This window comes from Arctopsyche grandis, chromosome 12, assembly GCF_051622035.1.
Source record: "Arctopsyche grandis isolate Sample6627 chromosome 12, ASM5162203v2, whole genome shotgun sequence".
NCBI classification, from domain to species: domain Eukaryota; kingdom Metazoa; phylum Arthropoda; class Insecta; order Trichoptera; family Hydropsychidae; genus Arctopsyche; species Arctopsyche grandis.
Window position 1 is genome coordinate 8,015,000 of NC_135366.1, and position 26,634 is coordinate 8,041,633.

At 34.0% G+C, this 26,634-nt stretch overlaps 2 protein-coding genes across 2 annotated transcripts in view; one reads left to right on the forward strand and one right to left on the reverse strand.

Moving 5' to 3' along the window:
* LOC143920231 (uncharacterized) overlaps positions 1–26,634 on the reverse strand; it is a 433,558-nt gene that overhangs the window by 266,471 nt on the left and 140,453 nt on the right. The window lies entirely within an intron of this gene.
* Positions 4,332–26,634, forward strand: part of HisT (Histamine transporter) — a 79,479-nt gene continuing 57,176 nt past the window's right edge. Inside the window, exons 1-4 of the mRNA XM_077442978.1 lie at positions 4,332–6,104; positions 6,559–6,736; positions 11,295–11,358; positions 11,452–11,558. The gene's annotated coding sequence lies outside the window, so the exon portion shown is untranslated. The remainder of the gene's footprint in view (positions 6,105–6,558; positions 6,737–11,294; positions 11,359–11,451; positions 11,559–26,634) is intronic.

Genomic DNA, 26,634 nt, shown 5'->3' on the forward strand with positions numbered 1-26,634 from the left:
ATTATCAAAGGAGGTGGCATTAATTTATGCAAACGGTCCACCAGAGGTTATTAATGCATTAATTTCACTACCAAACTGGGCAAATTTAAGCGAGCGATGCGATAGGCTTTATTTTGACACACAACGTATGAACAATGTACAACAAGCTATTGTACTACAGCCTGTACAAATGTTCTCAAAAAAGAGCAACATAACGCGAATTTAATTAAATTCCTATTTATTCAGCATGAATTTAATTGCAAATGCGAGCAACATATGGCACCGAGCAAATGTGCGAATTACATACAAACGATAGTCGGCATTTAAATCGATACGACAAACGCGCCGTGTACACGGGACGCCTCTAATCGCTTTTCTGGGCTAAATTAGTATACCTAAACACGAGGAAATTCCCCGGGTTCGTGAAACGAAGATACGTTAAACCGTCCCGAACAATATCCAAACCTCAGAACGTCCCGAACAGACCCTGATTAATATCCCAGCATTCAAGAGTTGTAAACTTGACGTGGACGATCGGGTGACACAGAGTCGTAATCTTAATACGACTCGACTAATGGCGGTTCGTCGAAAACTTTAACCCCGTTCAAATCACGTCGTTTGCCAAAATCGTCGAAATTTCCCACAGTTATAAGACGAAATGCAATCGGTATTTTCGCACTAAATATGCAGTGACCCCCCGCCTCAGTTCGAAGCGAAGTTTACGGGTCGAAATTTGAATTTCCAATTTACACGATCGCGTCGCCATAATTCACAAATCGAATACGCGAGCGAGTTCACTTACTCACTTATCGTCTTCAGTGTGAAATATCGAAGACTCCTAGCTTAAAAACATCTACGTACTGTCCATTAGAATAAATTTAAATATATTTCAGACACCCTATTTTAAATCAGAGAGTGGTGAATTCAGATTCAATCGAATATATGTAATGTACTTTGACTTTATGTATGAAAGTTCAATTTTGAAATGCTTTTCGTTAGTTTTCAATTCTATATTATAGTATAATATCATCTGGGCGTGGTAGAGTCCACTAAGTGTATTGTGAAATATTATATCTTAGGAAAATATTTTGTCCATTTCTTGAATTTTGTTCTGTGGAGATAATAAAAATGATATTAAAAAAAGTCATTAAGAATATGCATTTGTATGAAACGATTTGTTTACATTGGAATTGCTTGTCTGAAAAGGGATCGATGAAAATATGGGGTGAGAGATCCAAGGAAGGGGAACGAAATAAATGAGGCAATAAAAGAGGAAAAAGAAAATGAAAAGATTAGGATGCAGAAAAAAACGGTAGGGTGTGTACAATCCGTGAATTTTATCTGTGTTGTTTTGATATTTCTTATATTCGAGGAGTATAAGAAGTATCAAAACAATATTCGATTAATGACACACACACACCAAAATGAGTCATTTTATGAGCATTTTCGTGGCCATGTTAAGATTTTCAGCAAAATAACAATTACTAATAACAAAATTCCAATTATATGCGATTTTTTACAATTTGAAATTGCTAAAGTTACATATATGCGTATGTATATCTATGTATATGGGTATTACATTATTGAACTTTATTTTAGATAGTATGGAAAATATTTCGGCTACTTTACACTTAAAATTAGATACTATTAACTTGGTACACCTAGGGTCGCCGAGAGGAATCCCGGGCTCTGGGAAATATAGTTTCGGGCCCTATGACAAAAACTAAAATCAAAAACTTTATATTTTTAATATGCGAAAAATCAATCAGAACTATTAAAAAAAATACCTATATTTTGGTTGTAACTTTTTAAGTAATTGAATAAGAAAGTATGATATAGCAGGTAAAATTTCACATGGACACAAATAATGCGTTAATCGAAAAATAATGAATATTTAACAATAAATAAATACATTTTTATGTAGAATAATATAAAATATCACGATGCGGTGCAACCGATCGACAAGCGCCAGACAGACTAAACCACAGATAACGACACGTGTACCTTATGCGTGCGCACTGCTCGCACTTACACTAAGCGAAATCTACCCGACCGAAGTCCCGACATACCTACCCTGTATACGTTCTGTGCTTCTGATACTTTGGTTCCGAATTTTGCCTTATTAAACTCGCCAGAAAGATCCAACTCAATTTTAATAATTACCATTTTAATAATTGCATCTGTGCACATTGAAAGGTTACTCGTCATCTGATGTGCAATATATCATTCGAGAAGACGAGAATTGCGTTTAAAGCTGCCATCCAGTTAATCTGTCGTTCAGTCTGTCTGGCGATTGTCGATCGGATGCACCAAACCCAAAATATCAATATCGAAGGTACAACATATTTATATACCTGAAATAAACATATTGTTTAAGAGAAAACTACTACCTCTGGTTAGCAGAGGCAGGACATGTGCTTTTTTTATGCTTTTTATTATTACTAAATTATGTTCACAATACATCTTATATATATTTTAATAGCTACTGATATACTGATCTTTTTCTATTTTATAATTTTACTTAATTTTGTTAGTAATCGTAGTATTATATTATTCTAATGTTAATATACAGCATATGAGGAAAAATAGCTCAAAAACCTATTTAAAATTCTTATAAATGCTCATAATACATTTAATACATAATATTAACTAAAGACTCTCTAAAGTCGACGATCTATAGCAGATTGTGTTTAAGTAATGTGTTTATACCCGAAGGGTATAGACATTTTGTTGTAATCACTGAGACTCTTCCCAAGTGTGTTAGTATGGTTATTAGTGATTCTGTCATAGAATCTACTGGTTAGTTTTTTAGTATTATATGCGACTAAGGGCCGGGCCGCACCGTGCAACTTTGTCGGCCGACTAGTTGCGCGGCACGAAAAAATGTATGGAAATGTGTGCGACAAACAAGTTGACGGGAATGGCATGTCCCATCTACCTGCATGCATTGGTCTGGTCGCCCTCAACGATAATACATCTTATTTATTATCTACTGATCTACTGATCATTATTTTAATATCTACTGATCTACTGATCATTTTCCATTTTACAATTTTAATTTTTTTGATTTTTAAATGCTTTTTATTATTACGAAATTATGTTCACAATACATCTTATATCTATTTTAATAGCTACTGATCTACTGATCATTTTCTATTTTACAATTTTAATTTAATTTGGTTAGTAATTACAGTATTATATTATTCTAATGTTAATCTAAAGCATAATAGGAAAAAGAGCTCAAAAACCTATTTACAATCCTTATAAATGTTCATAATACATCTAATACATAATATTAATTAAAGACTATCTAAAGTCGATGACCTAAAGCAGATTGTGTTTAGGTAATCTGTGTTTATACCTGAAGGGTATAGACATTTTGTTGTAATCACCGAGACTCTTCACAAGTGTGTTAGTATGGTTATTAGTGATTCTTTCATAGAATCTACTGGTTAGTTTGTTAGTAATGTCTGTAACAAACGGAATATTATATATAGCATGCAGTTTTTTCAGGTTAGTATATATGGGTGTATTATAAATTATTTTAAGGGATTTATTTTGTATTACTTGGAGCTTGGAAAGGTTAGTATTCGAGGCGTTATTCCATACAGGTGAAGCATAGGTTAATAATGGTAATATGAGCGCGCGATATAATTTTATTTTATTTAGCGTTGATAAAGAACTATGGCGATTAAATATTGGATATATTGAGGATATACCCCGCATCGCCTTGCATTTCGCTGCCTCAATGTGAGGTGCCCATCTCATTCTTTTATCAAACGTTACTCCTAAATATTTTATTACTGACTGCCATTTCAGACTTTCTCCAGAGGGGATTTTCAGATCTGAACTTGGCTTATGTTTTCTAACACTAAAGAATATGGCGTCTGTTTTGGTTTGATTAATTTGAATTTTCCACTTAGTGAAGTGTTCAGTCATTGTTTTAATTGCAAATTCAAGATTTTTAAGAATAGTGTCTGGTTTTTTGCTACTTGTGAAGCAAGCTGTATCATCTGCATATAGGGCTATGTGACAGTTTTTTGGAATAGGTATGTCATTTATATATATGGAGAACAAGAGTGGGCCAAGCAAGCTCCCCTGCGGAACGCCAGCTGCGATTATTTTTGGAGACGATAATTAATTATTTACGCTAACCACTAGCTTTCTACGAGTTAAATACGATTTGATGATGAGAATTAGGTAGTTTGGTATTTTGTTAATAAGGAGCTTATGAATGAGTCCATCGTGCCAAACCGTGTCGAAGGCCTTTTCTATGTCGAGACATACCATTCCGGTACTTCTCTTCATATTAAAGTTCTTCGTCACGTGTTCAGTTAGTCTTGTTAGTTGTTGGGTCGTGGAATGTCCAGTGCGAAATCCAAATTGTTCATTTATTAATTTCTTATTTACGACTTTAAGTAAACGTGTGTAGATTATTTTTTCCAGAATTTTTGAAAGCGTGCAAAGTAAGCTAATGGGTCGATAATTGGCCGGGTTTTTTGAGCTTTTATCGGGCTTAAGTATGGGAATTACGTTGGCTGTTTTCCAGTATTCTGGGAAATACCCGGTGAGTAAACATGCGTTGAATATTTTAGATAGTGAGACTAAAGCTTTAAATGGAAGTTGTTTTATAATGATGTTATCTATTGAATCTCGCCCAGGTGCCTTTTTATTTTTTAAATTACGTATTATATTTTGGATTTCACACGGATGCACCAATTTTATATTTTTAGTACTGTTAGTGGGAGTTTTTGTGATGATTTTAATGGACCGGTTGACTTTATTATGCGTTGGTATGTGATTGTAATGTTGTGTGAGTGTGTGATGTTTTTGGAAGGATTTTGATAATAGTTCTGCTTTGTCGCAATCACGCGTCACTGAGATTCCTGCATCATCTAATGGAGGAATCGAGTTTTTTGTCCTGCGAATCGCTTTAGCTAATTTCCATAGAGAGCCATCAACTGAGCTCAATTTTTCTAATTTTTTAGACTTCATTTTTGATTTCTTTGATTCTAATTTTAATTTGATATGTGAGCTTATTAATTAATGTTTTCAATGCTGGATTTTTTGATGTTTGCCAAATTTTACGGAGTTTATTTTTACTTTTAATTAGATTTGCAACAAAGTCAGTTATCTCTAATTTGTGTTCAATGTATTGTGTCTTAGGTATGTGAAGGTGTTTGGATCGAGTTATTGATTCCGTTAGGTGTATTATGGAGCTGTCGATTTCGGTTTTGTTTGTGAGTGTGGTAGAAGTTAGAATGGTTTGGTCATTTATGTATGACTTGAACTCTCGCCAGTTAGCTCTCCCGTAATCCCAACTATGCTTGATGATTTCCTCGGGTTTCCCGTCGATTGAGAAGATTATCGGGAGATGATCAGACGACAGGGTTTGAAGGGCATTTGGTGTCGATATTTTTGGGCAGTTCTTGACGAGGACAAGATCTAGTGTGGATGGTTGTGAGTTATTTGTGGGATAGTGTGTGTATGTATCCGGATGAAGTAAGATTGTATCTGTTAGTTGAATGTATTTATAAAGAGTTGTGCCTTGTAGGTCAGTGTTTACGCAACTCCATAACGGATGTTTGGCATTAAAGTCACCAGCTACCACTACCGAACTACCAATGTTAAATATTTTGTTAAGATCGGATACCAATAATCGTTTTTGGGGAGGATTGTAAGCGGATGCTACTATGTGATGGGTGTTGTTAATTGTTAGTTCGATGGCGGTTAGTTCTAAATTTTTTAGTGGCGGAGTTATTACGCGACAATGTTTAATTGACGATTTTATAAAAATGGCAACTCCCCCTCCATGCTGTTCTCGGTCTTCGCGATAGCAGTTAAAGTTAGGTAGGTTAATACGGATATGAGGTTTTAAGAAGGTCTCGGAGATTAAAACTATGTCAACACAGTACTCACCGATCGCCGACTCTAGTTCGTCAATTTTATTCTTAAGTCCACGAGCATTCCAAGCTAGAATGTTCAGGCGCCTCCCGTTAATCAAAGACATCGAGATATTCGACAAGCATGAGTGCCAGCTCTAGTTTGTCGGTGCAACCGCTGGCCTTGGCACGAATCTCCTGGAGGATCTTCAACATCTTCGTCATAGACGCCATGGAAGTTAGGTCTGTTGTTGGTTGAATGTTGGGATTGGTTGGTTGGTGGGGTTTTTTAGGGATATTTGGGATATTTGGTGAAGGAGTTTTAATGGTCGGTAGCTTTGGGAAGTTATGATCGTTAACGACCGGGATATTTTGTGGCTGCGCCACTGGGAGTTTCCAAGGGTTTGCTTTGACAATTGATGCTCGATTCTTCCTCGATTCCAGCATTTTCAGATAGCTCTGTCTTTTTGGACAGTCTTTGAAGTTAGCGGGGTGAGATCCTGAACAGCCTGAGCAGACAGCAGGGGTAACTATTCCTTTATTGCATTGTGCGGTGAGGTGAGTGCCGGCACATTTGACGCACTTGGCCTGCCGATTGCAGTTTTTCGCAGCGTGTCCATATTCTTGGCATCTGAAACATTGAGTAATATTTTGTGATTTACTAGTATATTTAACGACACTGACCTTTGTGTAACAGATGTACCGGATTTCTTTAATCTTCTTTGCCGATACCGATGGCTCGAAGAACACCAAGTATAGCTCGGTGGCGTTGCTCCTAGGCTCCTTCGTCTTCATCTGTATGACTTTGGTTACAGGGAATCCCTGTCTGATGATGTCATCTTTAATATCAGCTTCCGGCAATTTCGGCAAGCCACGTACGACACTTTTTATTTCCTTTTCCTCCTTCCTCAATTTTAATTTAATTTTGTTAGTAATCATAGTATTATATTATTCTAATGTTAATGTACAGCATACCTAGTTGCTATTTCAGACTTTCTCCAGAGGGGATTTTCAGATCTGAACTTAGCTTATGCTTTCTAACACTTAAGAATATCGCGTCTGTTTTGGTTTGATAATTGACATATGCATGATGGATAAGCAATGTATGCAAATGGTATCCAAAATATTGCTGAAAGAAGCAAAGTAAGGCTACAAGTGCGTCGGGTTTTGTTAGCGAAGTAGGCAAAGTGTTTGTACATACATACATATGTTGAGTCAAAAATATGTACATATGTATTTAGCTGTAGATTTGGCTGTAATTAAACTAGGAATACCGTTTAACGAATTAATTATTAAAGTGGGTGTTTACTTTTACGTATCAAGATAATCTTTTCCAAAAATTAAATGAAAAGAAGTTGAGAAATACTCATTTTCAACACACTACGCCAATGGCGAATGACTAATGACCGATGACTAATACATTTCATACCAATCAGAACTCTTCAGTCGTCTTTCGAACCGATTCTACTAATGATCTGTCCATCGTATTTCATATTTCTGTAAAAATATTAGTATCATTATTCTTACAGTATTGCATTATCGTACATTAAAGTCACACGATTGATTCGAGTCATTCAATTGAACTGAATTATGTGTCGTACTCGTATGTATGTATGTATAATAATGCAGTGTTAGGTGTCATGTCATTCACCATTAGAAGATGCACGCGGTGTCACAACAGCAAGGTCTGCGGTAATCTCTTACTTCCTCCTCAGCCGATGTTGGCTGATGATGATGAATGTGTCATTTGACATCCTACCGGAGGGGTATCACCAACACGTTTGATTACGACACACATACATACATACTTTGGAACGAGTTTTGAACGAAATTTTGGAACGAGTCATAAAAGGAGTAATAGTGAATTGATCAAGGTAATCATTATAATAATATTCTATTCGATTGAATACAGAAGCCTTTAGAAATGTTATAGCTTAGGATTTGCGTATGTAAGTAAGGTCCTTTTAAACGTTAGTTGCGTTAGCGAATGACCCAGAATCCAACCCTTCCTGGTTTTACGAACGCACCTAGTAGAAAAGGACCCCATGCTCTTTCAAATTGGGTCAAGTTCGATTTTTGTTCATCCAGGTCACCATTACATAAAGCCACGTTTAGTCCAAATACAAATATGCGCACGTGTTTAAATACGCATCTACATACGTACTTAAACTGCTATGACTTTCGTTTATATTTCAATAGTCAAAGCTTCAAGTTAGTTTATAGTGTTATTTAAATCCCTACTTCCTTTTACTGCCATGAACGGCGCTGCTCAAATACACGAGCCCTGTGAGTTTTCTTAACGAGCGCAGATTTTCGCCGACAGACTCTCTGTATAAATTTCTCAATTATATAAATAATTACCGGTTAATAGACGCTTTAATTGACTTGGCCATTACTGACGAATTTCAGCTTGAATAAATTACCAAAGACAATACAACACTTTCTCAACTAACTTTGAAAGGTATTTATACAATTTATTCACGGTGAACTTTGTGTTATTAATACCTGAGATAATCTTATAATGGGACTTTAATATAAATTAAAACAGCAGTGGCCAACCTTTTTTTCCGCATGCTAGCTACAATTTTTATACAGATCAGCTGTCCAAGATCTACAAATAAAAATTGGACCATTCAATAATACATCTTATTAAATTTACAACTTCATATGTATGGACATATATATGTATATGTATAATTCTAAAATGTTAAATTTGTTTTTATATAAGTTTTTATATAATTATGACTATTTTTTTAAAATTGCACGTTTTCCTGACAAGAAAGGATCTTGATAAATTAAATGAAATTAATCAAAACTTTCTTTACTTAAGTAAAGGAAATGCTTAAAATAAATTTGACATAAATCAAGAATCGAACTTTTTTTTGAGTTCACATTCTTGACACAGAAACATAATGCAAAAAAAAAAATACACACTTACAAAAATGACCACAACAAATCGATAAAGCTGCATAGTATATATTTTGCTACATTTAACGATTACAAAATGCACTATACTGTATTGGTTCTATGTATGCAATATACAATGCATACATACATAGAACCAATTTCACAAAACTGACGCAGCTATCGAGGTTGAAAATCGAACACACGTACGCTTCACATTTAATTATTAAGCAATTACAATTTATTTTTATTCAAATTTACTCGACGAGCATCGCACGCTTACCAATATAAAGCGCACGTGTTCGATTAAAATCGCAATCGAAAATAACGATCAGCACACGATTTCCGCAAAACGTAAATGCAATTCGAATGACACCTTTCGGTAGTTATTTGCTACTGTCGATCAAATTTGCTTACTAGTGAACTCTTTTAAAATATATTGAACTATTAATAAATACGAATATATGTATGTATACTATAGTTTTTTATCATCAATCGAATTTTTACTCTCTCAATATTCGAAAAATTCATAATAAAGATTCGGGTGTGACCAACCCATGACTTTATCTATGTATTTGAGGAATATAAGAAGATCTTTAAAAATTCTAGTATAATTTTTGTATTAATGTGATGAAAATAAAAAAAAATCACTAAATTTAATAAACCGGAAGTGGGTTTTTCTCCTCTTAGAAAGGTCAAAAATGTTGTCGCCTGGATCCTGTCCACACCCCTGAACGTATTAAGCTGAAAAATTATACTTGTATTATTTATGTACTAATTTAGATTTGGTAACGTTTTGGTCAGAATTTGTAAACCGGAAGTAGTATTTTTTTTTTAAACAATATTTCATTATTTTATTTTAACCTTTTAAATTATTTTTATCCTCTTGATATTTAATGTGTGTTATAATTATACTGATTTTAAATAATAAAAAAAATTTGAACAAAATCTGACAACCGGAAGTAGAACTTTTGTCTTGTGCAAGGATTTGCATATATTTGCGCTCAATTTGTATTGCTATCATAGTTATTAGTTCAATATCTAATTTTGTTTTTTAACCTTCTTATATTCCTCAAATATATAGATAAAGTCATGGGTTGGTCACACCCGAATTTTTTTAATCACATTGATAAAAAAATATACTTGAATATTTTTGTGAAAGGCACACATCTTTAAGGGGTCGAAAAAAATAGAATAAAAATCGAACAAGAGTAAACTCCTACTTCCGGTTGATGGATGCTTACCAAATTTTATAAATAACTTGGTACTAAGCTTTAACTTCTAGATATGAAATTTCAGTTGAATAAACTAAAAGGTTTCTGAGAAGAACATAAAACATCTCGATTATTTAGAGTAAAAGTACTACTTCCGGTTCATATAAGAATATTCAAAACATATTATAACTAGTGTTGGACCCGTTGATTTCAACGGGTGGTTTCGAAAAGCAATTGAAACTCGAATAAAAATAAAGTTAAAGATATTGAATCGACTGGTTTCGGAAAGAAATTGATGCACGAATTACGAATGACAAATTACGAAGTGATTACGAATTACGAATTACGAATTACATTTTGTGCATCGCCGACGCCTCCGGCACCCCGGGGCCTTCGCCCCCGGCGCTTCCGTCGCTCCGGGGCCTTCGGCCCCAGTGCCGCCGACGCCTCCGGCGGCCGCACCGCACCCAGCGCCCCTGATGCCTTCGGCACCCCGGGGGCTTCGCCCCCAGCGCCCACAATGCTTTCGGCACCCCGGGGGCTTCGCCCCCAGCGCCCACGATGCCTCCGGCACCCCGGGGGCTTCGCCCCCAGCGCCGCTGGCGCCTCCGGCGCCCCCAGTGCCCCCAATGCCTTCGGCACCCCGGGGCCTGAAAAAACTGGGAAACTGAAAAACTGAAAAAATGAAAAAAATGAAAAAACTGAAAATATGAAAAAAATTAAAAATATGAAAAAAAAAATTTTGTTCCCCGTACATTATGTTCGGCGAGCGTTAGGACACATACACACACCCACACACACACACACACACCCACACACACACACACACACCCACACACACACACACACAGATTACCGTCTTTATATATATGATATGTTATAAAATTTATAATTTCTATAACATTTAAAAAAATTCAATTCGATTCAGTTAGCGGCTTGGGAGATAATTTAATTCAAAAACTTAAAAAAAGAGGACACCTATGTACACATGTATAAGGGGAGGAACCATTTCCGGTCAACTTAACAATTTAAAACAAATTTACGTGCTATCGATAAGAATTTCAGTAATTGATACTAAGTTTCAGTTCGATGGGACTCACGGTGTTCAAAAAATCCCCAAAATACACAGACACACACACAAATTTTTTTTAGATCATGAAATATGATCAGTGATCGATTTTGAGTTCGAATCAGCCAAAATCTCGAGTTCGAATTCTCACATGATTTCTCACAAAACTTCATATATTGTTACTACGTACATAAAGTAAAAAGAATAATTTGAAATTTTATTTTAATTGGACTTCATTTGTTTCAGAAGAAAAAAAACAAGCACTGTGCAGTGACGCGACGACTACAAGATGGCGGTCGAGTTTATAAACGTAATTTGATCATTGTTACATATAAATATTCAGTCTTTTAAATAAAGTAGGTATGTCAAACCGTTACTATTATACTATATAAACTGTCTCCAGAACCTTCCAGATGAATTTACCCCCATCACAATGCAATTATGTGCAACGGGGAGCGTCTACCTGCATTCGTAGCGTGACTGATCATTCAATGCAGCCGACTCCATGGGGTAAGTTACATATTTTGTCACCGTTGTACATATATACACAGTAAATACGAACAATTTAATATTTTAAATTGTAAAATTGTTCTGTTTTGACGATGCAGACTTCTATTATTTTCGCTCACGACAAATAGATCAATCTTCTCTGATAGAAACCGTGGACGCATTAAGTGTTTGCGTAATTTTCAATTTACGCCCGTCGCTTTCGAGTTTCTATGCTTACATTGTTATGCTTTAATGTACGCATTGCCAGTTTCACATTAGCTAATGCGACGTAATTTACGCCCTTTGGAATTTTTTCCGACGCTCAAAACAGTGCAAATATCTCCCGCTGGAGATGAGTAATTTTCGACTCATTACTTGCAGAAGACCAAATCGAATATATCACGGCATCGATTATGCATAATGCATACATTTTTCGATATTGATTTTGTCTCTTTTTTATTATTTTTCCTCCTCTAGTGTCTTTTTTTTATTATTTTTTGTTCAGCTATATTCTCGCAAATTATGCGGCACGAGTTCGTCCGATATATTTCGGGATTTATCTCCCAACTAAGTCACATTGACGCATAAATCAAGGGATCTTGTCAATATATGGACTGTGTCGTAAACATATTTATATTTTATAGATTTTTTTATGGTACGATTCATTATCCTTTGCACCTTTTGTTTTTGTTTTGCTTGTTATTTACGTGCTACCTTTTTAGTAGGTTGACCGAAACAACGTGAACGGTATTGGATAACTAGCCTTGATGCTTTGAGCACTAAAAGCTTTGAATAATATATAGAAGTCTTTCTTTTATTACAAAAATGACACTTAAAAGCGGTCCTTTTAATTCACTTACAAAATGTTTTTTTTTCATAAGGAGTTCTACAAAAAGAAACAAATTCAGATGGAAAACATTTTAACTATCGTAACAGTTGACTTTTATCCAACCGTAGATGGATTTCTTTGACATTTGAAAATTCATTTTGACACTATTGTATTAAATACAAATTTTAAAATTGAATTATTATTAAATTTCTTTACAAAATGACAAGTACAATTCGAATAAGAAAGCGACATTAAAATATAAACTTGTGTTTAGCCTAGATTTATTTAATTTAATTAGATGTACTTTTTATTGCCATTGTTTTTTGCCAATTTTACTATTGTTGGTATAAAAGCCTCGTATTGTGCGTTTAAATAAAGTAATAAATAAATAAATTACAACAGGCTGCTCCAAAGTCACACCTATCGCCAAACTTTTACACGAATAATAAACAAATTCTACAATGTACATACATATGTAGGTTTATTTAACAATAACAAATTCGGATTCGCGATGAGTTTGAACAAACAGAGTGGGGGGGGGGAGGAAGTATGCCGATTTTATACAATAGCTTAAACCAGTGAGCTATTCTGTATATTTATTTAATATACAAGCAATATAAACTAAAATCAAGAACTATAATATATTATGTGTAGTTATTGAATGTATTCAAAGTAAATAGCATGCAGTGATTGCTATGTGCAATATCTCTATTCAAATTTTATAAAAGTTAATATATTATATTAAAGTTGGACATACATTTTATATCTAAATGAGCCACATAATTAAATTAAGATTGATAGTTAAAATACATATGAAGGATATATTATAATAATATCGAAATATATTGCACATAGCAATCACTGCATGCTGTTTACTTTGCGGTGTAGCTATGAATCGAACATGACAGTCTTTGTCCAGTTAAATTGCAGGACGAGCGACCCATTTAAATTGGCAACATGCGCTTGATGTATGGACATACGTATGTATTATAATGTAATGTATATACATATGTATGTATGTCGGGAATATTCATTAGTAGCAGTCATTCGATAGATAACCGCGGGTTGATGGTGAACATGCATATTTATAATAGCATATTGTACATATGTATGCATGAATGTAACAGTGCATCATACGAATATTATACATACGATATTTGGTGGGAAAATAGAGTAAAACCCATTATCGCTGTCCAGTTATCGCAGTCACGCGTGCGTCCACATTTTTGCATGAAACCGCAGCTTTCGGAGCTTTGCGGCTTTTCCTAGCACATTCAATAAGCTTTTTCGGGTCAGCTTTGCGGAAATTCGCGAAAAATATGCTGCTAGAATTTTGGTATACGTACACGTATGTACATGAACAAGTAGGTGGTTCGCAAACGCCCCTAAATTTACAATCCCCTCATGCCTCTCTCTCTCTCTCTTCCGACATGGCTTCGTCGAAACTGAATTGTAGCCGGATATCAGAGGTGCAGAGGCTGTTTTCGCAGCAATAAATCCCTCCCATAATCTGAGCCCTTTTCCTCCTCACAGTTGACCCACATGTATACGAGTTTTTCTATTTGCACAGCGATACTGCGAAAAGGAGGCGTCCTGCAGTCGTAAAATAAAATATATCTAGCTAACTGGTCGGGGTTTCATCCTTTTTTTACGTTCTTTTTTTCCTTCGTGCTCCTTCGCTCGTTTTATCCCCAGCAGTTAGCTTCCGCACTCCCGGTCATTTCTCAAAATATTCATGGTAGTAACATTAAAGACATGCATACTCATAACGGAAGTTTTTTTGTTTTGATAAAAAATTACTAATCTTCATTTTTATTATTTTTTCTGGGCTATATTTTCCCAATTAAGCGTAAATTAACTACTCTTACTTAAAGGTTTAGTGGTATTTAAGTGTGTTTTGCTAAATAGCGTGGGTCTATATATTCCGAGAGGGTTTTGTATAGATAGTAAAATTCATAGACTACTACGAAAGCTCTACGCACGTTCTCCGAGACCATTGTGCGGTGATTTGTGACCCCTGACATCAACACTGGTATCGTAAACCTCGCACGACAAACACCCACTTCAGCGTTTGTCAAATTATGAACAAAATATATAAATACTAAAAAAAATGAATAGGCACACAAGGAGATATATATTCGATTTATTTTATATTTGGAATAATCAATGATACCGTTTGATTGATGGATTTCATATTATGTCGAACAAGCTCTGTTATTGATCTGTTTTAAGTACATAATGTAGGTTCATATTGTTAATTGTAAACGAGATTATGTAATACTAGTGGTTTTACCCGACTTCGCTCGGTATTTGTAATATAAACCACTTAAACAAGGCTAATCTAATAGTTTATCTAATATTTTATTAGATTTATTTGAATCGAAAAAAAATGTATGTAACGATAGCCAATCAGAAACGAATAGTTTTTGTATATATAAGGGAATCGGAACAGAAATTGGAACCGGGAATCGGAACTGAAATCGGAATTAGATCTGAAACAGGAATCAGAAACCAGAACTTAAAAAGTAATCCGGATCCGGAACTGAAACAGGAATCCATATCGAGAAATGAAAAATGATTCTACGAACCAAAACTTTCATACATACAAAATTTCTTTCAAAAATTACATATTAGATTATGTACATGCAGGGTACATCGAAAACAGTGAATTTTGGGATTCGGAAGCGCCTTTAGTTGGAAAAGAAGTTCTGTACCATGAGGAATCCGTAAAAAATATTATAAGAAATCTAAAAAAATTGTTTGCACCGCCACTAACCCATTCAAGTTCAAAAGTATTTTTTCAAAATCGATCAAAACATAAAATTATTTCAAAATAATATCATTATTAGTAAATACTAGATGTGAGGAACGATGTAGAAATATCCACAGTGGACTGGAGACGCGCTTAATACTGGCGCTTAAGACGCGTTTAATAAAAATTTCAGATTTTTTTTGTACCTTAGAATGTGAAGAAACACTCCATATGAGGTTTTTTCCCATTTATCGGATGAGGTGAATTGAAAAAAAAAATAAACTACTAAAACTGAGCTTAAATAAAAAAAACTTCAAAAACCGATAAAATTTATGATTTTCACAACCTTGGATATTTTCATATGAAGCAGTGCATATATTTTTTTTTTCGTTGTACCCTAATATACATCCATATATTTTGTAAATACAAGCCTCTTCTATACTTCACTTGGCTCTTTTTTTTAAATAACCTTCGAGTCGAAATTTCCATTTAAGATAAAAAGAAAGTATTTTCTTCTGTGTAATTAATGTTATTAAATTGTCTTTTTCCAAGTAAGAAAATGGGTTTCTGAATGGCTATAAAGCTAAACGCGCCCGCTTTATCGGATTCAGTGTGAGTTTTAATAAGTGAAAGTTCCAAAATAGTCTTTGACTAAATGAATTTCTCGTTTTACCTCAAGTAAAACAAAACTTTTTGCGTAAACAAGTCAAAAACCAATTCTTCCTTCCAGTATACGGTAAAAAACCGGAAATTGTGTAAAAAAGTCAAAAATAATCGCTTACTTTCTTCTCGGAAGATCCACGCGGGTGAAACGGTTGATCTTTAATAGAAAGAGTAATTTTCTTGTGTGCAGACCGCGTCTCGCCATCCATTATCAGTTGAAGTGTTTGTTTTCTTTCTGAAATGTGTAATACGTACATATATACATACATACATTCATATATGTATTTATGTAGTGTGGAAAATATGATATTTGGAAGAATTTCTAGAAAACAAAATATAGAGTAGGTATATTATGATATACATACAGTAAAACTGTAAATTTAATAAGTAAATAACGTGAGACTGTATTAAATATGATTTGAATTTTTAAACACATTCTTAGCATATTATAAAAGTATTTCGCGTTTGATCGTTCGAATAGACGCGGGTGGGTAGTTAGTTATTATATTTTCATAGAGATCGAAGAATGCTTATAGAAATTCTTATTCAGAATATAGTACATAGATATATTATGTATTTCCATATATGTATATTCAAGAGAAAGATTGAAGAAAAAATTGTAACCGAAGTATTAGGGCTGCCATACGTCCCGGTTTATGTTTAGTCTTAATAATTAAAAAGCAGACGTTTGTCTTTATAATTCGCGAGTTAAGAATTTTAGTTCGTGTATTTTAAAACAAAGAGCATTCGTTCTGTGTGTTTAATTTATTTCCGATTGGCTGTCGTTAAATCTAATATATATGTATGTACATGTGTAATTTCGAAAGATACTTTGTATGTATGCAAGGTATATTGTTTGTTATTTACATTTAATCTTGGAAAATACACGAGCATTTAGCGCCATCTATTGAAAATTAATTTAAATTGTAATGAATTAATTTAAATATATTAATTTTTCTTTTGTTGCTGTTTACTAGTAGTTTTACCCGGCTTTGCTCGGTCATTTGTAATATAAACCGCTTAAACAAGACTAATCTTATAGTAAACCTTTTATTGAATTTGTTTGAATAGCTTTATTTTATATAAATTTATTTGAATATTCATTTATTTTTTTTTATTAAATTGACTGTCACGAACAAACAAACATATATACTAAGTCTCTTTCGAAATTATATGTATACAAGAATCCAGCGCCTGCGCTTCCGGCGCCTTCGCCCCGCAGTCTTTATTTGAATCGAAAATACAATACATATATCGTCATAGAAACTTACCTGTTTACAAAGTTCCCAACGACAGTTACATATGTATATACAAAGTGTCTTTCGAAATTATATAATAGGTAGGTAGGTAGTTTTTACTTATAATACACCCGATGAATATCTCATCGGGTCTATCGCTAGTTTAATTCAAAAACAAATTAATGTTTATTATTAGATTAGCTATGTTTAAGCGGTGTATGTATATTACAAATACCGATCGAAGCCGGGTGGAAAAATTAGTGTGTAAATAAAACGGAAAATTTGTTGATTGTAGTTGAAACAGAGAAATGTTATAATAATAGAAGCGCCTTTACGAACAAATAAATTGTTTCAATATTACATATCTCCATATAAAATGTATCCCATGTTGTTTATTGTGTGTGTTTTTGAATGCATTGTGCAATTTTTACCGATGCTTGCCCATCTTGCGAGTAATATAAATAAACAGAGAAGTTTTTATCGGACATCCGTCGAGCAACAAGCATCAAATACGACTATGATGCTAAAATTATTTAGGAATGTCTGTGAACAATCGTCACTTGACAACAATATAACGCCTAAAAGCCACTTATATTATTATAATAACATTTCTCTGAGTTGAAATCATGAGTTTTTTTAATTGTATGTACATAAATATGTACATTCTATCAATCAATTTCCAAACATTCCCAGACATATGGCAGCCCTACCGTTGTACTAGTACGATATGAGTCATATCGCGCTAGTGGCGACATGTTTTGTGAGAATTGAAACACCCGCGGAAGAAAATTCATCCCGGCGACGCCGAGCAGTCGGTCCTGAAACGCGTGGGCCTGATTGTATACGACGGGATGAAACGGGATGTGAGGGAGGAGGGGGGGGGGGAGAAGGATGCATACGGTTGCGTAACAAGTTTCGCGTTGCAAAAGGCGGGATATGTGCGAAGGCGAGAGGGCGCATGCGCGTGTGCGAAAACGGCGAAAACGGCGAACACGGGGCGCGGGAACGAGAACGAGAAAGGGAACGGGAACGGGAACAGAAAGAGGGAGGAGGGAGCGTCACGACGCCGACACGTCAAATGCCCTGAGCGCGGACGCACGTGTCGACACCGTTCATCGCTTAGCCCAAAGTTGTGCGAGCCGACCACAGCCACGACTGCGACCACAACTATATGTACCACTGCGAGACGCCATTCCTCGGAAACACGGGAAGTTGATCGCCATCAGCCCGTCCGTCGCCGCAACTCGGAACTCTTCGGGACTTCCTGTCGCCACTCGCCGTCGAACCACCCGCGCAACTTTTGGCCTCAACGCGCCAATCTGTCGGCCCGCGTTTCAAATTCGCCGCCACCCTCGCCGCTGCGCACGTGAGTACGCTATTGTCATTTCGAATTACATATATACCTGTATAGGTACATATATATATTTTCTATTTGCCAATTTTTCATTTTTATTTTATGCTATTTGTGTGCAATCGTTGTTTGTGATGCAATCGTTTTAAAAGTCTCATTCATTTTGTCTATGGTCAGTGAATGTTTTCGACTTTCTGACTTTCTTTTGTTTTTTATTTTTATTTTTTGTTCTTTCGTTATTTTTATGTATCGGATCGATTGGATTCAATTCGATTAAATACGATCGATGTTATAATACTTCGACATATATGTACAATGTACGTCTTTCGTACTATCTTCGTGAATTTTTTTTTATTAAATACGTTGCCGGTGTTGCCCGACGGGAAAAATATTTTAGAAAATTTTGTATATGGATCTATCTGGTTCCGGGGTGCAACCATCTTCCAAAAACCATTTTCGGTCTAATTTCGATTCATTATTGAAGATTAAGGAATTGCACAGTAGACAAACACGCTTACCCGGCATTGCTCGGGCGCTTTTCTTCGACGACAACCTTCCGAAACCCATGATATAGTTTACCATATTGGATAATCTTGAATTGGAATCAATGGATTTGCATAGTAGATTAAAAATGTAAATATTAGATAAAAAATAAACATTTATTTTTCATATACATATGTAGGTATTTACATATGTATGTATAAAGTTGGATTTGATTTTTTTTGTTGTATTATTGATATTGAAAGTAATATAGAACAATTGAATATTTGTATTTAGTTTTGCAAAAACAATCCACCCCAGTTATAAAATTTATTAATTTTACAGTAGTACATTAGACATCGCTTTTAAATAAAATTACGATTCATTCAATTGAATTAGTATTGAACAATAATATGAAGGATGTTATTAGTGCAATTATTGTACTAATTAGTGGGTTTCGTATAAAATTGAAATATAAATACATTATAAAAGATCTCGCTTCATATGTTGTACAATTCAGTGTTGTCACCCTAATGGTTTTCATGGGTTTCCGGAAACCGGTTGTTAAAAATCCAAAGTTCTGGAAATCCGTTATTTAATCTAAAAATTCATATAAATTTTGTCAAAAATTATGAAAATATTGTAAATTTGATGAACTTTCATGTAATAGTAGTTCTTTGGATGAAAAAAAATGTACATATGTACATATTTTCAAAATAATTTTTTTGAAAAAAAATTGGGGTGACACCACTGTCAGTACATTTGTATATGTATGTAGTTCTTTGCGGTTTCCAATTATTATTTTATCCGATTGGAATTACAATATGCTCGTAGTTGGGTTACATTACAACAACCGATGACCGTCATGGTTTTTGTAATCCCTTTAATTTGCCCATGCCGGTTGAAAACCGATTCGTTTTGTGTTTTTTTTTTCATTACCGCTCGAATAACCGAATTGTGTGTTATCGAACGAATGTGATTTGGCATTTTATCTCGTCCGAAGTTGTCAAATATCACAACGCGCGTCGCTCGTTTTGTTGAATATCTACGAGTAAATACGTGTAGCAACTGTTCTGACATTGTGACGTGTAAAGAAAATTTTCCATTTCTTGTTTTCCAAAGAAGAAATCTTTTCTGTATGCATCCTTCATCTCTGATTTAATGCAAGTACGAGCATGCACTGTACAAACATACATACATACCTATACATAAATCTGTTTTACATTTATTGTCTTACGGAAAATTTCAAGGAATTAATGACATACAAATATGTACATTTGTAAATGCATGAACAATTATACATACATATACATAGGTTCTTAAAATATTTTATATGATGGAATTTAATGAAAATGTCACTCAATATTTGCAAAATTTAAAAATATGCAATTTGATTATTCAATTGAATCATACATATATAGTTTTGAATGAAGTGCACATAATTCGTTATAAAAAATAAATTAACTTCAAAACATACATAAATACGTATTCAGGTCATCAATTATCCAAATTTATTAAAACGTTACGCATTAAAATTATCTAGAAATCTAAAATCGAATGATTTCGATGAGCACGTAATTATGAACGTACGTATGTAGATATTATATATGTATAAAATATTTCTGTATTTTTACATTATTATGATATCTATGTAGGTATTGTCTAGATTTTGTGACGAATGTCTAGTCCACGCGTTATGATATTGGGAAAATTTTGTTCAAAAATAGAAATTATATACATATTTTTGTACGTAATCCATACATTCTTAGACTTATTGTATCTATAGATTTTACCTGATAGATAGGTGTGTATCACTATATTTTTGACAAAAGTATCGTGTTTATTTCACAAGTATCAATGTTTATGTCAATTTTCCAACGGTAGCGTTTTGAGATAATTTATATATATGTACATATCTACATATGTATGTAGGTACATATGTAATAGCCTGAAGACTGAAAACTGAAACCGCATAAATTGTATTTCAATTTTTAAGACTCCAAAACCTGAATACGAGAATGAATTGTGTATTGTACATATTTACATTTATGCACTTTAAATAAACATTTGCAAGAATTATGCACTATCGAGATAAACGAAATTGTGTAGTTAGCTGACATTCGTGTTATTTTAATTTTTTTGTATGACTTAAACAAATACTACTAATATAAAGACACGTGTTTATAACGTGGCGGTAATTATGTTATTTTAAAATCATTTACGTCAGTTACGTTTTTCCAAAATGTTTTCCAATTACGTTTTAAAATTAAAAATGATTCGACCCATACTTTTGTCAATTAATATTTGTTATATTAATGACGGTTGAAGTTTAAGTTTCCCATTTAAACATGCATGTGTGTACATATGTATGTACATATGCATTTTATATTCATATGTATGTACATAATTAAATATTCAATTAACGTACGCAACAATTTGTTTTTTAACCCTTATTAATTAACCAATACGCAGCTCATTTTGGTTATTCATGTTATATTATCATTTTATATTATGCCTCCAGAGATTTAAAAAAATCAATTTGAAGCGTAGGCTCTTGCTATGTAACATATTTTCCGGCTAAACTTCGGCTTTCAACCAAATTCGATATATTTTATACACGTAATTGAATGAAAAAAGGCGCAATACGAAGAAGCCGCAAATAGGAAAAGTTTTCTCTTGAGAAATTTCTTATGTTATTCTGTTATATACAGTATGTGGATAGTATTCGCCTCGTTAAGGAAAATGTGTTAAAGCGCTTTACCAAGAGAAAATGTACTTTTTTATTTATTTGATAAAGAAAGCTTTTTACATATACATACATATGCAGGCTATATAATATGTTACTTTTTAAAAGATCCATATAAACAGTGCAATTTTAAATTTATAGCATCGACCATTTTTATATCATATTTGTATTAGGTATTTCACGTTTTAGTACAAATATTTTTCTTCGAAAAAATACATAAAAGAGATACATTTAAAAAGCCTTTGTATGTAAATTTCGTTCGTATAATTCAATTCAAATCCTCGACGCGTTCAGGTTTCGTTTTGCCGCCCTTTTTTTTTGCAAATTGAACACAAAGTGATATTTATGCTTTCCACATACTCCAGATTCGGTTCTATTTCGTGAATTAAAAACAGTAGCGCCATCTGGGAAATGTATTGGAAAACCAATCACCTCGTTAGGGGTACCCATGAATTATGGGGCTACCCGCAGAGAAAAGGGAAAAAAACATTAAGCACGAAGGGTAAGAGCCCTCCCGTGGCCTAACAAACCAAAAGAGTTTTCTATATACATATGTACATAATACATTTACGACCTGACCGGTTCCATAATGCAGATATTGTTTTCGAACACGTTCATTTTCAGCGAGACTACTTTGTTAACTTTTCTCGTAGGGGAAAAGAAACGTGTGTTGGTTTTCTCTCGCCCTTTGACGAGGGGTCTCAAAGTGTGGTTTCGCGTCAGACGACTTGGTCCCTCGGCTCTTTGTTGTCAGCTGTCGCTTTAGTTATCAAACCCTCCTTAAGTCAACGAATCAACTTGGTTAATAAGTGTCAGAACCTGTCCTAAAAACGCATGTGTTCACACAGAGTTAGCTAACCTTAGCTGGGAGAAGATAACAAACTTGCGATCCCGTATTTCGGTCCAGGTGCGGTTTCCAACAAAAGCTTTGCAAAATGCCTGAACGAAATTAGCTGAAATCTGACAAACCTGTCTCCGAACGGATAATCTTAATTGATAGTCTCTCTGACGTGTATTTAAGTGCGCTTGAAATAAATTGTAGTGTCTGATTATAATTTCCATTAATGTATTGTTTCCTTAAGATTGAATAGAACAAACCCATATGTACAATGTATAATGTTCAAGCGAGGCCTAGAAAATATGTACATATGTATATATGTACATACAATAAAAATATGAGGGTTTTTATTATTTCGTAAAAAAAATAAAAATCGAAGGAAAATGCTGATCAAATTGTGACCAAATCATTATATGTGAGCGATGATGCAGACTCATGCGCAAAACCATAAAAATTTATATATAATATTATATTTCCTAACGAGAATTTCCACCACAAACGTCAAATAAATTCGTTCCACATGGATTGCGTATGAAAGTACATTTCGTTAAAATTATTATACGTGATTCGCATTTTTCCCCTACCTATGGCTTATTTTTTTTTTAATTTTGATTTATTACAAAGTTAACATTCCGCTGTTATTAAATATTTATTATTAACTTTGTTTACGTCCTCTCTCCTGATAATAATAATTTAATAAATCATCTTGAGGAATTCGGCGTTTGTTTCGCTTTAATTAGACTTGTTGCCGTATTCAAAATTAGAATATTTATGATATTCAACGTAAACTTTTTCCGGGCCGAAAATATTTCATCAATCTGTGAAATCCGGAAATTTTCGCCGATTATCTTAACTTATGCTGAAAATTTGCGTCAGTGAAAATTTCTCGAGAATTATCGTTCGAGGTTAAGCGTCATCCGATCGTCCGCAATGTATTCACGTAACGTATCTAATCGGTCAGATCTATTGTCTCTGATATAAAACATCAGACCACACATGGTCAATGTTTGAACATTGAATTGATGTGTATGGAACGTGTCACGTAGACCAGAGATTCACAATCCGGGTATGCGATGGGTCGTTTGGGGATTCGATGAAAAATATGGCGATTATTTATTATTTTGTCTCGTCTTCAAAACGTTGCATGGAACGATTTCCTATACGCATTCGATTATATTGAATATGATTCTAAATGGAAAAAAGAAGATAGAAACGAAACACTATGATAAAGTTGTATCAAATACATACGTATGTAGGATTGGCCATATGAATTTATGAGAGAACTTTTCATGATGATTTTTTTACCTTATTTGTAGCTCGTATTTAGAATCGACGAGCGTTGCTAGAGCTAAGGGAGGGAGTTGTTTGAGGGCTTATTATTTATTTTTTTATTTATTCAAGAATACTCGGGAAAGGCGGCAAAGCTGATAGACTCAAGGGGTTTATATAATAATGCAGCAGTACAGAAATACAAATATTAAATAAAATTCAACAAAGAAAACCGAAAAAAAAAATACTAACCACTCAAAATAGATGAAAAAAATAAAACAAACAAGAAAAAATACAAAATATAAATTGAACTTAAAAAAAAAGGAAGAACTACAAAAATTAATTTGTAAGAAAATCATATTTTAAAAAGGTTTAAGTTACTAGAAGTTATTAACTCATTGGATAGTCTATTCTAGGCTTTAACCCATAGAGATGTAATAAGAATAGAGGGGGCCTTACGAATAAATAATTGTTGTCAATTTTACGCGGTACGTCTCTATATATACGCTACATCGCACGGAATACAATCGGATCAATTTACTTATAAAAATGTATCCCATGTTGTTTATTGTGTGTTTTTGAATGTATTGTGCAATTTTTACTGATGCTGGCCCATCTTGCGAGTAATATAAACAAAAAGATAAGTTTTTATAGGACATACGTCGAGCACCAAGCGTTAAATATGACTGATGCTAAAATTATTTAGATCTGTCCGTGGACAGAATGTCACTTGACAACAATATAACACCTAAAGCCACTTCTATTATTATTACATTTTTCTGCTTTAACCACTCTATTTGAATAGAAGGATTCTCTAATTATTTTGTAAAAACATATAATGAGGGTATAATTTTTAATAATTAGCTGCCAAGGGTGTACGCGTATCAAAAAGGTTGGGAGCTGTCGTCGTAAACGATAAAATCTTACACCGTGATGCCTCGTTTTGCGAACATTTAAAGTGTTTCGACGTTGTGTTGTCAAGAGTGCATCGTTATTTTTTATACAGGCAAGTGATCATTATTATTATAATATTTCCCCTGCGAGCCTTCTCCTTTGATACTCGTCGGTAGTTAAATTGTTTTGTATAACGGTGGCAGCAAAGACAAAAGGCTGTCGTGGGAATTAAATTTTCCGGTATTCTGTGACATATTTTCTTGTTAATTGCATGCTTTTGCTTGTCGAAAATAAGAATAATGGCTGTTGGGTTTTCAGACAGATTTTAGATGTTAAAAGTCAATTTATTAGTATGTGTATGTATGTATGTATGTATGTACCAAATAAACATTATCGTTGCTTTTATTGTATGGAAGTTATCTTTTTTTTCAGAATTTCATAATCGTAGTATCAGGATATTTCTACGAAAACGAAAAGTCAAAGCATAACTAAAATTTTTAATAATTTCCGTAGCCTTCTACCGATTCTTAATGGGGATTGTGAATTGAAAAAAGTCAAAGAACCATTATTGTATTTAAATTTTTTTCTTATTGGGTATTATAATAAGTCGCCGTAAAGTTTAACAACGTTCATTAGAGATTTCCTTAATTTCCGGTTGAAACGAGTTTCTTTCCGTTATTGTGCTTCCTTGCGGGGTGGTCAGCCACCATATGGCGCGTTTCACGTATTAAAATAAATTTTAACGGTCGTTTTTTGCTCCCGAATAGCAATTAGCCCCTCGTGGTCGCTGTCTACTCATTCAACCTTTCCAGCTTCAGAAGTGGGTCGTTCTTCTCTTTTCATATCCAACTGCCGTCGAAGCGAGCAGGAAGGAAATCATTTTACTGGCGAGCTTTCGATGAGTGTGTTATATGTATATGTATAAAGATCGCCTGGCTTTCAGTTCAGTACAAGTCCTTCCGTGAAACTACGTTTTTTTAGCCTCTTTTTCTTTCTCCCTCTCGTTATAGAGCTCAATTAATCAACAGTATCCTCGACAGAGAAAACGGACATACGTATATATGTAAGTTAGCAACGGATCATATCTTCTCAAAAAGACGACTGGAACACTGCAAAAAAATTGGGTCACTCGATAAAATGAACTGAAATTGGTCATACTGTTACAAAAATAAATAAAAGTACGAGTATTTATGTGGTCAGAGTTAATATAAACGCGATAGACTTTCAGAAGTGAAAGTTTATTATGCAGAAATAAAGCTTTTTTAGAATCATTCATTTAACGCATTTGCGTTTCTCACAAGTGAACTTAATTTCGTAAGAATAATGGTTGTTCTGGAAATTCCCGAATTAACCCTCGCGCCAAAATGTAAGTCCAAAGAAAATCCTCAAACATCTCGAGAGTAGAATTTCAAGCGAATTTTGCACGACAGCTCTAAAGAAACTCCGCGAATATCAAATTAACTTTTTTCCCTTTTTTTTAAGCGTGATTTAAATTATTTTCCCTTGAAATAGATTTTTTCCATACATAATTCAATTTCGGTACAGATTCTATTGCATTAGCGATCGATCAGAAAATTTATTTTAATATCGTAGGCTTAAATTTTTCAATCAAAAATCGGATTTAATCTGGTCTTAGGAATGCCTTCGAAAAGCAATTTTGCTGATTAATTTATACTCTTATATTTTGATAATACGCCGTATTTTAAAGTTGATTGATACGTATGGGTGCATGGACGGCCGATTGATCGACGATAATTTCATTCGAATATATCACTAATTACATTTACATATGTAGGTCTATTTATTACGTTCATATGAAATTTTAATTGTAGACAACGATTCTGGATTTAACTCATTATGTATATGAATTAATTCAATAGATCTTCAACGAATGTACTATCTGGTATATTCCAAATGACAAGTTTTATATTTCTCTGGTCTTTTCTAGGTTCTTTGGTAGGTTGTCTTCTAGTAAGTTAACCATCCTGCCGACTTAAAAGTTGTGATTTAATGTGCACACTTTGTGTCTCGCAACAA